The sequence below is a fragment of the Priapulus caudatus genome, unplaced genomic scaffold, assembly GCF_000485595.1.
Source record: "Priapulus caudatus unplaced genomic scaffold, Priapulus_caudatus-5.0.1 Scaffold501, whole genome shotgun sequence".
NCBI classification, from domain to species: Eukaryota; Metazoa; Priapulida; class Priapulimorpha; order Priapulimorphida; family Priapulidae; genus Priapulus; species Priapulus caudatus.
In genome coordinates this window covers 173,462-187,984 of record NW_014577562.1, presented here as the reverse complement: position 1 = coordinate 187,984, position 14,523 = coordinate 173,462, and the positions used below count along the sequence as shown (strand labels likewise).

The following is a 14,523-nucleotide window of genomic DNA, read 5'->3' as shown; positions in this document are numbered from 1 at the left end:
TGTATAAAAGGAAAAGGTTCTTGGTTGTGAAGGAGGTCGGACGTGAGTGTGCGAGGCATGCGGCTTCGTGCCTCTGTGCGCGCGCATGTGGGTTGAGAAACAATCATACTATTTGCTGAACACAACTGCTTGGACTTTGGCGTTTTCCTTATTCATCGTTTCAACAAATCTACTTTGAACCGGGTAACGTCATCCTCCTCGTTACGTTCTGACGTCACCTCATGCGGCATGCTGGCGGCCATCCTACCGATGAATCGCACGTCCCTCGGTGCTAGAGATTGAGAGATGCAGATTGCTTCTGTAGACCGATTATCGTTAAATATCAGTGCCTATTTTAATGGGTTTTTAATCAACTCGTTATTATAGTTCACGATGAATTGAAGGGTGGAGAGAAAGAGAAAGAGGAGGGGAAGAGAGCGAGAGAGAGGGATGGGAGGGGAGGGGAAAGGGGAGGGAAGTAAGAGGGATATGGAAACGGAGAGAGAGAGAGTTTGTACACATATATGTAACTGGAAATAACATGTAATCTCAGTACCGGTACACGTTATATATGCTTCCTGTAACACCAAGGCAACGTGAGGCCACATATCAACAAATGGTGATGAGTGCTCAGTCAACTTTCTTTGCATGCGCCATCATTACACGATTCGGTGGTGTGTTCGAATTAATCACCATACGGGCAGCAGGTGGCGCTGCAAGCTGGTGCTTTAACTGCAGCAAGGTGGAGTCGAGCTTAGTCCACAGTCGTGCGAGTGGAATGGACGTCGCATCTGTGAAGAGATACACGTAATACTTTAACTAGGTATGCATAAAGGGAGTCCAATGTATAAATGATTAATTTAACATAGGAAATGTGATTAGGTGAAACACAACTTTACAAGTTTTACAAACAATACGTTATTATTCTGCATTTATATAAGAATAAACTTCTATAAGTTTATCAAATTTCATGATAACATTAACAGAAATGCACGTTATTAACTTGTTAGCAACTGATTTGACAACTGTTCAGTTCTATTTTTCAATCTGATATAATAGTGGCCACCAGGTGGCAGTAGTTCCCTAGAGCAAGACTCCCGTTGCTCACTGTGTGTTTATACACGGCTTCAACCTAAATCAGAAACATCATCTTTACTCGGGATATTTTTGTACAGTTTTGGTGAGATGAGATGTCGTAGTCTGTGGACAACGGGACATCATCACCACTAGTGTTTGAAGGTATGACATCATTCATGATGTTGCAGGGCCGTAGTGGCCGCCACGGCAGCACGGCACTGCCGTGGCACTATTTTGAAAAAAAAATTCTGCAGGGAACCAAGGAGCAACATATACCAAGGAGATGAAACTCCGGGGGGGCACTCACCCCAGGCACTCAGACCTGAAAATGGGGGTCTCTGGAACTAATGTTTGTTGAATGTGGTAGGAACTGGCTATGTTCGAAAATGGGGGTCTCCGGAACTGGGATTTCGTTGAAATTCAATGCTATGACACTGGACACGTTTAAAAGAGGGGGTCTCCGGAACTGTGGGGGGAACAGTGATTTGCTTTAAAATCTATGCTGTAGCACTTGAACCAATAATAATTATTGTTGTATTATGTAGAGGAGAAAAAACATGACCCGGAGAGAGATGAACGCACTAAATTCAGCAATCTGCTGGTGCGTGGATATGATTCTGACAAGCAGATTCCTCTGCCTACCGCCTACTCAAGATAATTCATCCCTGTAGACGAGTCCCACATTCCTACGCCAGAGACGGCTAGACAGTGGCCACATCTTAGAGGAATCGCTCATTGTATCCATCCACTTCAGGACTGTGAAGTTGGGCTGCTAATCGGATGTAACTGTCCATTAGCACTGGCTCCTAGAAACTATCATAGGCGAAGACAGTCAGCCCTATGCCGTAGAAACATAGCTGGGCTGGAGTATCGTGGGCTGCACCGAAGAGCAAGATGACTCTGGTGATGATGTGGGAACAACTCACAGAGTTGTAATCACACATGTGCCACTTAACCTGCAGCACCACCCGACAGAACTGCAGTTCGCCTGCAGGACAACAATCAAAGCACCAGATATCCTGCAAGGAAGAAACCATCAAAGCACCAGATATCCTGAGGTTACTAAAAACAAATTTTTCAGAAAGAGAGATAAGTGAAAGGTCTGTATCCCAAGACGACATTCACTTTTTAAAAACTTTGAAGAGTGGCATCAAGCAACAGCCGGATGGCCACTACACAATGCCATTACCTTTTAAGAAAGGGAAACCAGCGTTGCCCAACAACAGATTTGTCGCAACACAACGACTGGAGAGTCTCAAACGTAGATTCCGACACGACAGAACATACTTTGAGAGCTACAAAACCTTCATGAACGACATGATAGAGAAAGGGGAGGCAGAAAGAGTTCCGGAACATGAGGTGACACAAGGTCCAACAGTTTGGTACATTCCGCATCATGGAGTGTACCGTCCTAGTTGTCTTCGACTGCAGCGCCAAGTTTAAGGGCACCTCTCTAAACGATTACCTTCTGCAAGGACCGGACCTGATACATCCCTTGATAGGATTGTTGTGTCGCTTCAGACAAGAGACGGTCGCCATCATGTGCGACATCGAGAAGATGTTCCACCAGTTTAGAGTGGACAGCGACGATAGAGACTACATCAGATTTCTGTGGTGGGACAAGGGCAACATAGAATTATAACCAGTCGACTTCCGCATAAAGGTACACCTTTTTGGAGCTGTATCTTCACCCGGCTGCGCCAATTATGGTCTGACCCAAGTAGCCAGTGATTACCGACATTCCAGCACAGACGCATACAAGTTTGTGTCAAACGACTTCTATGTCGATGATGGATTGACCAGCATTGACACGCCTGGCAATGCCATCAAGCTGGTACAAGATGCACGTGAAATGTGTGCAAAGGGCCATTTACGTCTACACAAGTTTGCCTCAAACAGTCGGGAGGTCATGGATTCGATACCAAGTTTCGAGCGTGCTGCAGAGATCAGAGACCTGGATCTTGACTTCGAAAGGCTACCAATAGAGAGGGCACTTGGCATACAATGGTGCATCGAGTTTGACCAGTTCCAGTTCAGGCTTACATTGAGGGATCAACCGTTGACTTGGAGAGGAATTCTCTCATCTGTATCTTCAGTGTAAGACCCAGTGGGATTCATTGCACCTTTCATTCTACAAGGCAAGCAGATCCTACAACAGATGTGTCAAGAAAAGGCAGATTGGGATGAACCTATGTCCGATGAACTACGTCCCAAATGGGAACGTTGGAGACAAGATCTCCCTGAATTGGCAGCAATCAAAATCCCTAGATGTTTTAAACGCAAGGATTTTGGTACCCCAAAGCAGATAGAGCTGCACCATTTCTCCGACGCCAGCCAGAGAAGCTATGGACAATGTTCATACGTCCGACTTGTGAATGACAGAGACCAAGTACACTGTTCCCTTATAATGGGAAAAGCACGAGTGACACCTTTGAGAGTCGTCACTATACCCAGATTAGAGGTGGTTTTTGGGTACGTCAACAGAGATGCAAAGCGCTTCCACATTTTTGTGTCCAATCGTGTCCAGAAGATACGAGAATCGTCGGAACCAGAACAGTGGCGTTACGTGGACACTCAAGAAAATCCAGCGGATCATGCCTCTAGAGGATTGCGAGCTGGGCATATCATGTCATCCAACTGGTTCACTGGACCAGCCTTCTTGTGGGAAAAGGATCTTCCTACTGGAAACAGCAGAACACCAGATTTACCAGTTGATGACCCAGAAATAAAGACAAAACACGTACACAACGCCACGTCATTAGAGACTACTTCGATCCTCGAACAATTAGAACGTTTTTCATCGTGGACGAAGGCCGTCAAGGTCGTTGCAGTGTTACAGAATTGGAGCAGAAAGGCTGGACACTCTGTTGAAAAGGACCAACATCATGCTCGACAGTCGATAGTGCAAATGGTTCAACGCGAAGCTTTCGCCACAGAGATAGAGTCACTTCAGAGACGAACTGAAAATGACACTTTATCCAAGGTCAGACAGCAGAGCAGCCTGTATAAGCTTGATCCGTTCATAGATGATCAAGGGATATTAAGAGTAGGTGGAAGACTGAAGCGATCATCCCTTCTGTATGGTATGAAACATCCAATGATCCTTCCAAAAAAGAGTCACTTTGAAATCCAATATGGCCGCCATCCTGTTTTTCTAAGTGTCATAATTGGGTTTTCCACTATCGAAAATGTGGGTATAGCCACCAACATTATGTCTCTACGACGTCTGGGAGTCCAGATATTTCAGAAAATCCATTTCGCTGGCGGTCATTTTGGATTTCAAGATGGCCGCCACAATACGCAAAATTCAGCCTGGAAACATACCCAGTAAAACTCCCCGAGTATCATAGAAATGATATTTACCCGTTCTCAGCCTCTACCCAAAAAGTTTAGGCTCATCCTTATTTTGGATATCTGCCCCCTGACTATACTACTTTCAATGAGATTTCGCAGTTGCGCCTGCTTTGTTTTCACCGACTGGAAATTGATGTTTAGAATTCTCAGAGGCTTTCTGGATGAGGGGCGTCCCTGATTTGCCCTGAGTGGAGTTGATACGTGCACTGGTTTTATACGAGTTGGTGTTGATCCAAAAGAGGTGTCGGACAGCCTGGAATCACTCCCTGACAGCACACTGTATTTATTTGATGTGGTGACGATCAGGTCAAAGCATTGTGTTGTATAATTCGGACAGTTGCAGACAATACAGTCCCAAGCCACAGCACTGCCCGCTAGGTCGCTGTAGGACCTGGTATGAACATCTTGGCAGTTGGCATGATACCACTGATTACACGTATCACAGACTATGCCTCGGTCATTCCACGTAACTGGTTTGTCGCAGGTTCCACACGGATATATAGTAGACTCATCCCTCTCTGGCCCAGGGTTTGGATTTATGTCATTTGACAGGGCAATAAGAACAACAGTGAGCAAGAAAAGTACTTTGCCCTTCTTGGTAACTACACACTGCTTAGTCACCACAGGTCTCCCCTGGTTTCTCCAGTTATACATACTGAGCAAAGTACTTGAGTATCTGAGATTACCGGTGGATAATCTACATGTTATAGTGCTGATGTTTTCCACTCTAGGATAATGACTTGGGAACAGATGGCACACAAATGAGAGTAAACAAATCAATACAGACAACATAAACATGTCGCCGATCAGACCAAGAGTGTGTTTATGATATAGAAAATCGGCTATGTTGCCTCTTCATCCAGTTGAGCAACATCATTTTGTAGCTCCATCACGGCAGAACAAACTTACCAACTAATTTAGTGACAACTAAATTGGTACTGAACACAATATCTATCCACAAAACAGTAATTTTTTCAAATTTGTTGGAGAGGACAAGAAAAAACAACAGACTTATCCGGATACTTATGGCATGTGCATAGATAGATTCCAACCCACACTAGAAACAGCAGATTTGTTCAGATGAGATATCACTTTTATATATTTATTTTTGGTGCAGTCGGACGCCATAAACATTTACTGTACTGTTCTATACTCAAAGTTGTTCTTTCTAGTCTTACCTTAACTAGTCCTCGTACCAGCAACCTCCCCGGTGACACACAGTGACAGGAAAGTTGGCTGTGTTAGTTTGACAGCGAAAAGTTCACAACACACACACTGTGCACACGCTACGTTGTTACACGAAAGCTTGTCTGTTGTTGAACAAAGGGGTTGAAAATAGGCGGGAAAATTTCACCTGTGATTTCCAGTTTACTAAATAATAATATGAAGTAATAATTTGGTATGGCAATTATTTTACCTATAGAGGAGCTAAGTAGTTACATATATTAGTATACAATAATTTAAGAACTAATTTCCACTCAGCCTAATGAGTAATGACGAATCCTGGACTGAAGGGCAGGAGCCGAATAAAACACGTTCACTCTCCACCGAGTCTCAACTAGTTCTCCTATTATTCGGGGTTATCTTACATAATACAAGATTTTACACTAATGGAAATTACTATCCGGTTGATTAAATGGAAGTTTCAAATTGTGACTAGTTCAAAAATATAGTAAATTTGCAGCTAATTGTCTCTTAACATCTAGGACTAATTTTCTATAATTAAATCAAAAGGAGTGGAACGGTCACTGGAAAGCTGGTAAAGTGTATCCGCTATCACATAAATGAAACACACGAGATTATAGTCTAAAATGAATGCACCACGGAAAAGACTAAAGAGATGTATTTCCTTAGAAACTAAAACAGTGAAACAAACAACAATCTTAAATACATTTGTAGCAGCCGCTACACTCCCACCCAAAATCTCGGTAGATTTTCTCAGATTTTCTCAAGTGATACTCTTCCTATAAAGGGTCACACATGAGACATGCCAACATAACTATGTTTCATCGCTCCGTGAACTCGCTCTCATCCATTAACCTATATATATTTAGGTTTGGGAAACACAGATTGAAACACTCTATTTGTCCTTTTCTGAATTTTCTACAAGTAGAATCAGTTTGTGGATTGGTCTCTCTAGAAAGGTTGCGTTGGTACGGCGTTTGCCTTGCGTGGTCAGTTTAGGGTCGCCAATCAGCAGTCTAACCCTGCGCACGAGACCATCACTGTCGATCATTGTATAATCAACTCTAGCCAACCTCCATTAGCCGCGAGCCATATCTTGATCTCGGAGAATGACAATATCCCCTTTGCTGATGTTTCTGCGCTTTGACTGCCATTTTTGGCGAGTTTGAAGACTTTGGAGATACTCTTTCTTCCATCTCAGCCAAAACTCATTGGCCAAGTGCTGAACCTTTCGCCATCTTTTCCTTGCGTAAAGATCCTCTCTGACGAAGTTTCCAGGTGGTGGTGTGACAACTCCAGATTTCATAGTGAGTAGGTGGTTTGCTGTGATTTGTGCTGGCTCACGTGGATCGTTTGGATGTTTAACAGCAATGGGTCTGCTATTCACAATTGCCATCGCTTCGAACATAAATGTTCGGAGGGAGGATGTGTCCAACCGACCGCCAGCTTGATCTAAGATGCCAGTGAGAACACTTCGAATTGTTCGAATTTGTCTCTCCCAGACACCTCCCATGTGACTTGAAGAAGGGGAGTTCATGACAAAATCACAATGTTGCTCCAGCATCTTTCCTTTGATTCGTTTGGCATCGACCTCTTTCAGCGCCAGTTTTAGCTCATGTTTGGCACCTACAAAATTTGTGCCCCGATCACATCTGATCTCGCGGACTTGACCTCGTATTGCTATGAAGCAGCGGAGGGCATTCAGGAAACAATCGGTAGACATATCGTCCAAGAGCTCGATGTGTACAGCTCTCATTGCCATACACGTGAACAGCAGTCCATATTTCTTCAGTTCTCTGCGACCCTCCTTCACATAGAATGGCCCGAAACAATCCATTCCACAATAAGTGAATGGCGGCGAGGGCTCTAGCCTCTCTTGTGGCAAGTCTGCCATCTTTTGCGTTTGAGCAGTGTCTCTGTGACGGCGGCATTTAACACATTTGAAAATGTGTGACGATACCGCTGAGCTGCAACTAACGATCCAGTATCCACTGGTTTGCAGCTCATTGATGGTTAGACTTCTACCTTGGTGGGCCACCTTCTCGTGGTAGTGTTTAATGATCAACTTTGTGATGTGACTCTTTTTTGGAAGGATCATTGGATGTTTCATACCATACAGAAGGGATGATCGCTTCAGTCTTCCACCTACTCTTAATATCCCTTGATCATCTATGAACGGATCAAGCTTATACAGGCTGCTCTGCTGTGTGACCTTGGATGAAGTGTCATTTTCAGTTCGTCTCTGAAGTGACTCTATCTCTGTGGCGAAAGCTTCGCGTTGAACCATTTGCACTATCGACTGTCGAGCATGATGTTGGTCCTTTTCAATAGAGTGTCCAGCCTTTCTGCTCCAATTCAGTAACACTGCAACGACCTTGACGGCCTTCGTCCACGACGAAAAACGTTCTAATTGTTCGAGGATCGAAGTAGTCTCTAATGACGTGGCGTTGTGTACGTGTTTTGTCTTTATTTCTGGGTCATCAACTGGTAAATCTGGTGTTCTGCTGTTTCCAGTAGGAAGATCCTTTTCCCACAAGAAGGCTGGTCCAGTGAACCAGTTGGATGACATGATATGCCCAGCTCGCAATCCTCTAGAGGCATGATCCGCTGGATTTTCTTGAGTGTCCACGTAACGCCACTGTTCTGGTTCCGACGATTCTCGTATCTTCTGGACACGATTGGACACAAAAATGTGGAAGCGCTTTGCATCTCTGTTGACGTACCCAAAAACCACCTCTAATCTGGGTATAGTGACGACTCTCAAAGGTGTCACTCGTGCTTTTCCCATTATAAGGGAACAGTGTACTTGGTCTCTGTCATTCACAAGTCGGACGTATGAACATTGTCCATAGCTTCTCTGGCTGGCGTCGGAGAAATGGTGCAGCTCTATCTGCTTTGGGGTACCAAAATCCTTGCGTTTAAAACATCTAGGGATTTTGATTGCTGCCAATTCAGGGAGATCTTGTCTCCAACGTTCCCATTTGGGACGTAGTTCATCGGACATAGGTTCATCCCAATCTGCCTTTTCTTGACACATCTGTTGTAGGATCTGCTTGCCTTGTAGAATGAAAGGTGCAATGAATCCCACTGGGTCTTACACTGAAGATACAGATGAGAGAATTCCTCTCCAAGTCAACGGTTGATCCCTCAATGTAAGCCTGAACTGGAACTGGTCAAACTCGATGCACCATTGTATGCCAAGTGCCCTCTCTATTGGTAGCCTTTCGAAGTCAAGATCCAGGTCTCTGATCTCTGCAGCACGCTCGAAACTTGGTATCGAATCCATGACCTCCCGACTGTTTGAGGCAAACTTGTGTAGACGTAAATGGCCCTTTGCACACATTTCACGTGCATCTTGTACCAGCTTGATGGCATTGCCAGGCGTGTCAATGCTGGTCAATCCATCATCGACATAGAAGTCGTTTGACACAAACTTGTATGCGTCTGTGCTGGAATGTCGGTAATCACTGGCTACTTGGGTTAAACCATAATTGGCGCACCCGGGTGAAGATACAGCTCCAAAAAGGTGTACCTTCATGCGGAAGTCGACTGGTTTTAATTCTATGTTGCCCTCGTCCCACCACAGAAATCTGATGTAGTCTCTATCGTCGCTGTCTACTCTAAACTGGTGGAACATCTTCTCGATGTCGCACATGATGGCGACCGTCTCTTGTCTGAAGCGACACAACACTCCTATCAAGGGATGTATCAGGTCAGGTCCTTGCAGAAGGTGATCGTTTAGAGAGGTGCCCTTAAACTTGGCGCTGCAGTCGAAGACAACTCTGATCTTGTTCGGCATTTTAGGATGGTACACTCCATGATGCGGAATGTACCAAACCGTTTGACCTTGTGTCACCTCCTCTTTCGGTCTCCCTTTTCTCTATCATGTCGTGGTCTTGTAGCTCTCAAAGTATGTTCTGTCATGTCGGAATCTACGTTTGAGACCCTCCAGTCGTCGTGTTGCGACAAATCTGTTGTTGGGCAACGCTGGTTTCCCTTTCTTAAAAGGTAATGGCATTGTGTAGTGGCCATCCGGCTGCTGCTTGATGCCACTCTTCAAAGTTTTTAAAAAGTGAATGTCGTCTTGGGATACAGTTCTTTCACTTATCTCTCTTTCTGAAAAATCCGTTTCTAGTAACCTCAGGATATCTGGTGCTTTGATGGTTTCTTCCTTGATTGTTGTCCTGCAGGCGAACTGCAGTTCTGTCGGGTGGTGCTGCAGGTTACGTGGCACATGTGTGATTACAACTCTGTGAGTCGTTCCCACCGCATCACCAGAGTCATCTTGCTGTTCGGTGCAGCCCACGATACTCCAGCCCAGCTCTGTTTCTACGGCATAGGGCTGACTGTCTTCGCCTATGATAGAGTTTCTAGGAGCCAGAGCTAATGAACAGTTACATCCGATTAGCAGCCCAACTTCACAGTCCCGAAGTGGATGGATACGATGAGCGATTCTTCTAAGATGTGGCCACTGTCTAGCCGTCTCTGGCGTAGGAATGTGGGACTCATCTACAGAGATGAATTCTCTTGAGTAGGCGGTAGGCAGAGGAATCTGCTTGTCAGAATCATATCCACGCACCAGCAGATTGTTGAATTTTCTGCAGTGGATAACCTTGTCCATTGCTGTCATGGTCGAGAGTTTCAACTTGGCAGGCTCTGACAAGGTGTTAACTTTCTCACAAGTGTGGCTTAGTACGAATGTTGTATCAGACTGCGTATCTAACAGAGCATAAACTAGGTGCTCAGAACTGGGCTCCTCTTTACTCGAGACCCAAACCGGCACCACCATGGAGGAAATTTGATCCTTTCCCACACTGGAAGTGCCGCCGCAGACGGCATCTACGGTCTCTGGGTGATTCTTCTGTTTTGTGTTTAAAGACTCGTTTGTGGCCAGTTCTTTAGGACATGTACTTTTGTATCTCTGGTCCTCGTGAAGACAGGTTGGATGTCTTCGTTCACACCTCTTGCATCTGCTTTTCTCTGGGCAATCTTTTGACATGTGGCCATGAGTTAGGCAACCGAAACACAGCCCATGTTTTTTAATGAAGTCCTGCTTCTCTTTAGGTGCTCTTGCAGAGAAAGTCCTACAGTCATTAAGTGTATGACTGTCTCTTTTGCACAGAGTGCAGTACTGCTTTGGAACTCTCTGTTTTTTCTCTTCCTTTCCTGTTTCTGTAGCAAGGGTGTTGGCGGCAGGATGTCGAAGACTGGAACTTCTAGAACTGGTAAATCTATCGCTTCTCTTCTCTGAAGTCCCTCTCAGAGCACCAAAAGAGACAACTGGGTCGCACGCTGCTTCAGCCTCTTCAGCCATGAATTTACAGAAGGCACTGAAGGTGGGGTAAGTGCCACTTGATTTTCTCTCCTTGATGACCAGTCGGCCCCACCTAGTGACGATCCAGTCCGGCAAATTCTGAAGAAGCTTTCGATTTTCTCTGTTGTCATTTAGTATGTTGAGACCCTCTATGTCGTCCATTGCTACTTCACACTGCAGAAGGAAATCCGAAAGTTTCCGGAGTCCTTTGCTGTCTCTTGGCTGAATATTTTGCCAGGAGTCTAGTCTGTTTCGGAAAGCTTCAGTAATGGCAAATGGGCTGCCGTATCTCTCTTCTAAAATAGCTTTTGCCCTATCAAAGGCATTCTATCAAAAGCAAGGTATCTTTTAAGATAATGAATCTTCTCCTGAGAGGGGATTCCCCTGCCTTCAATTAAAGCAGAGAACGATGCCACCCAGTCAGGGTATCCCAGGGGATCTCCATGAAATACAGATGGCTCTGGGACAGGTAATCGACCTAAGCATACAGTGGCTGACAGAGCTTTAGCAAGCATGGCCATGTCACTTTTAGGCACCTGCTGCTGCCATTCTTTAACCTCTGGGTTCAGTGGGTGCTGCGCTCTCTGCGTAGTGCGATGATCTTCAGCACCTGGAACATGGCCTGCATTGCTGAGTGGCTCCGAAGTGGCTAACGCATTGGGAAACACTTCTCTCTTTATGAGGGCAGGTGGGACGTGAACCTGCTCTTCTCTTGTGGGGGCAAGCTGAAAGTATACCTGTTCTTCTCTCTTAAAGAACTGAGACAGTCCTTGTGGTTGTTGTTGTTGTTGTTGTTGTTGTTGTTGTTGTTGTTGCTGTTGTTGTTGTTGTTGTTGTTGTTGTTGTTGTTGTTGTTGTTGTTGTGGTTGTTGTTCATCATAAGCAGTTAGTTTCGCCTTTTCGATGCGCAGCTGCTGTTCGATTTCATCTCTTCTAATCTCTCGTCGTTTTTTCTCTATGTCTGCGGCTGCCCTTGCGCGCAATACATGTTTATTTGCCTCTCTATAGGCATGCTCTGCAGTTAGTTGCGCTTCTTGTTCCGCACGCCTACTAGCTTCTTCAAGCTCCAATTTTTGGAGCTCTTCTTCTTTTCGGGAAACTTGTCTCTGTGAATCCAGCTCTGCTTGTAGAGCAGCAGCATTAGCAGCCGCTAATCTTCTTTTTGAAGAGGTGCTAGAGCCAAACGAATGGTGCGAAATTGATTTCCGTCCAGTTTGCAGCTGACCATAACTCGCTATTTGGCTCTGAATTCTAACAATGAGCATGTCTGCCTCCGCACACACTCTATCTAAAGTTTGTCTAGAGTCAGGCGGTGGTGTACAGAAATTACGCAGATCATCATATTCCTTGTTGAGTTTTTGGTGCCCATCTTCTACAATGTCTATCATATTAGCTAGATCCTCTCTAGAACATACCTCTTCCATTTCTCTATGAAAGTCCTTTATGCGGTCAGCCAATATATTACATGCACGCCGGAAACCTTTTACGAAAGCTTCTTCTTTGTTTTGTTTAGCCTTTGCTGTCAACTTAGGCTCCCGCTCAGATCTTCTGAGATCTGATGACGCGCTAACCTCTGCGTGCGATTCTGCAGGCATTTCCACAACCTGACTCTCAACATTGTCGACATTTTTGGTGATCACGTTTGCCTGATCGATGTGATTATCATGTTCCGACAACTTACCTGTATCATCATTTGTGACTGAAGGTGTACTACCCATTTGAGACATGTTTCGGAAGTAATGGGGTTAGCACGTTAGAGAATTCAATGGCACCATGAACATCAAACGTACATACAAGTCATGTAGTTACTTGTGCACAAAGCTACAGAGATAGTGATATACACAGTTAATAATTACCCTGACGACAGTAGGTAACAACAATAAAGTGTCCGCAATAATGTAATGCTAACAGTGCTGATATTGCCTACCGGTTTAATAATCAGTGTAATGGTGGTACATGATATGCTCAAGTCAAACAATTAACTCATATGCATGCACATAAGGAAACAATCAGTCTTATTGTAAATCTGTATACAGTATACAGATATGTATACAGTCCGCTCTGGTTCTGTTACACTTTATTCTACGATGGCATGCATCTATGGCTGATGATCCAGTCCAGTCCTACTTCTGCTGTGCACTGATTGTAGTCCAGTCCAGCTTCTGCTGTGCACTGATTTTAGTCCAGTCCAGGTCTCGTTACTGTGTTACCAGTCCATGTCCGGAATCTATCCCCACATGGCAATTGTTGAGTATAGAATGGCACATGTCCTTGATTGACTACAAGCTGGATCAGATCTGGGGGTCAGCACTGGCTCTCGCACTGGGACGTTCAATGGCTGGGGTGTCACATTGCAGCGAAGTTTCCGTGCAGGCTGGGTTTCCACTCGAAATCAAGCACTCGAGTTTTTACTGTAGCCGCAGTCACCCAAACAATGCTATAACAACGTGGTTCTTTTGATACTGGCAATGTACAGTTTTATTCTTGTCATACACTGTCGTAAAAACTGAAACCAAAAATACAAATCTGTTTCACAACTCTTGGAACAATATGATAGACGGGGCAAGTAGAGATACAGTATACAAATACGTACGGTATATCAAAACAAAACAATGGCTAACAGTAACAGTCTATTACACGATACTGCTAATTACGAGTACTATGACAATATTCATGTTCTATATTCAAATTATGCATATATGTGTGCAATTAACCTGAAATGATTACCTCGTTGGCGCACTTGGGGACCTGGTAGTTATCTCTAAATATTCTTTAGATTGTATGGATTTCTAAATCTCTTTGTTCTCTCCACGTTAGAAAACTAGTCCACGGCGCAGTAATGTTTTAGTCAGCTTATTTATTATTCGGGGTTATCTTACATAATACAAGATTTTACACTAATGGAAATTACTATCCGGTTGATTAAATGGAAGTTTCAAATTGTGACTAGTTCAAAAATATTGTAAATTTGCAGCTAATTGCCTCTTAACATCTAGTACTAATTTTCTCCAATTAAACGTCACTGGAAATCTGGTAAAGTGTATCCGCTATCACATAAATGAAACACATGAGATTATAGTCTAAAATGAATGCACCACAGAAAAGACTAAAGTGCTGCAATTTCCTTAGAAACTAAAACATTGAAACAAACAACAATCTTAAATACATTTGTAGCAGCCGCTACAATTATCTTCAAAACAAAGGCCCAAGATATACCTGGTATGATTATGATGATTGACTTTGAAAAAGCTTTTGATACTGTATCATGGGACTTTATTCAAAAGATGTTGGACATTTTTAACTTTGGAGAATCAATCAAAAAGTGGGTCAAATTGTTCCAAAACAATTCGGAGTCTAGTATAATTTTAAATGATCACTTCTCCACTGCATTTAGTTTAGAAAGGGGTTGCAGGCAGGGAGATCCAATTTCACCATATATATTTATTCTATGTGCAGAAATTTTGGACTCAGCAATCAGACAAAACAAACAACTTAAAGGTATAAACTTGTGGGGAGAAGAATATAAAATTGCTCAATATGCTGATGACATATCTATTGCTGGATGGTAGTGAACAGTCTATGAAAGAAGCATCTTGGACTGGTTTTATCAAATA

General features: G+C 43.9%; 1 long non-coding RNA gene across 1 annotated transcript; it reads right to left on the bottom strand.

Annotated features, from left to right (window-relative positions):
• Positions 1 to 663: 663 nt before the first annotated feature.
• Positions 664 to 10,897, bottom strand: LOC106811069. The gene is made up of 3 exons (XR_001394097.1): positions 10,887 to 10,897; positions 7,634 to 7,636; positions 664 to 770 (listed from the first exon to the last, which is right to left on the bottom strand). It is a non-coding gene; the product is annotated as an uncharacterized LOC106811069 (long non-coding RNA).
• Positions 10,898 to 14,523: the final 3,626 nt, after the last annotated feature.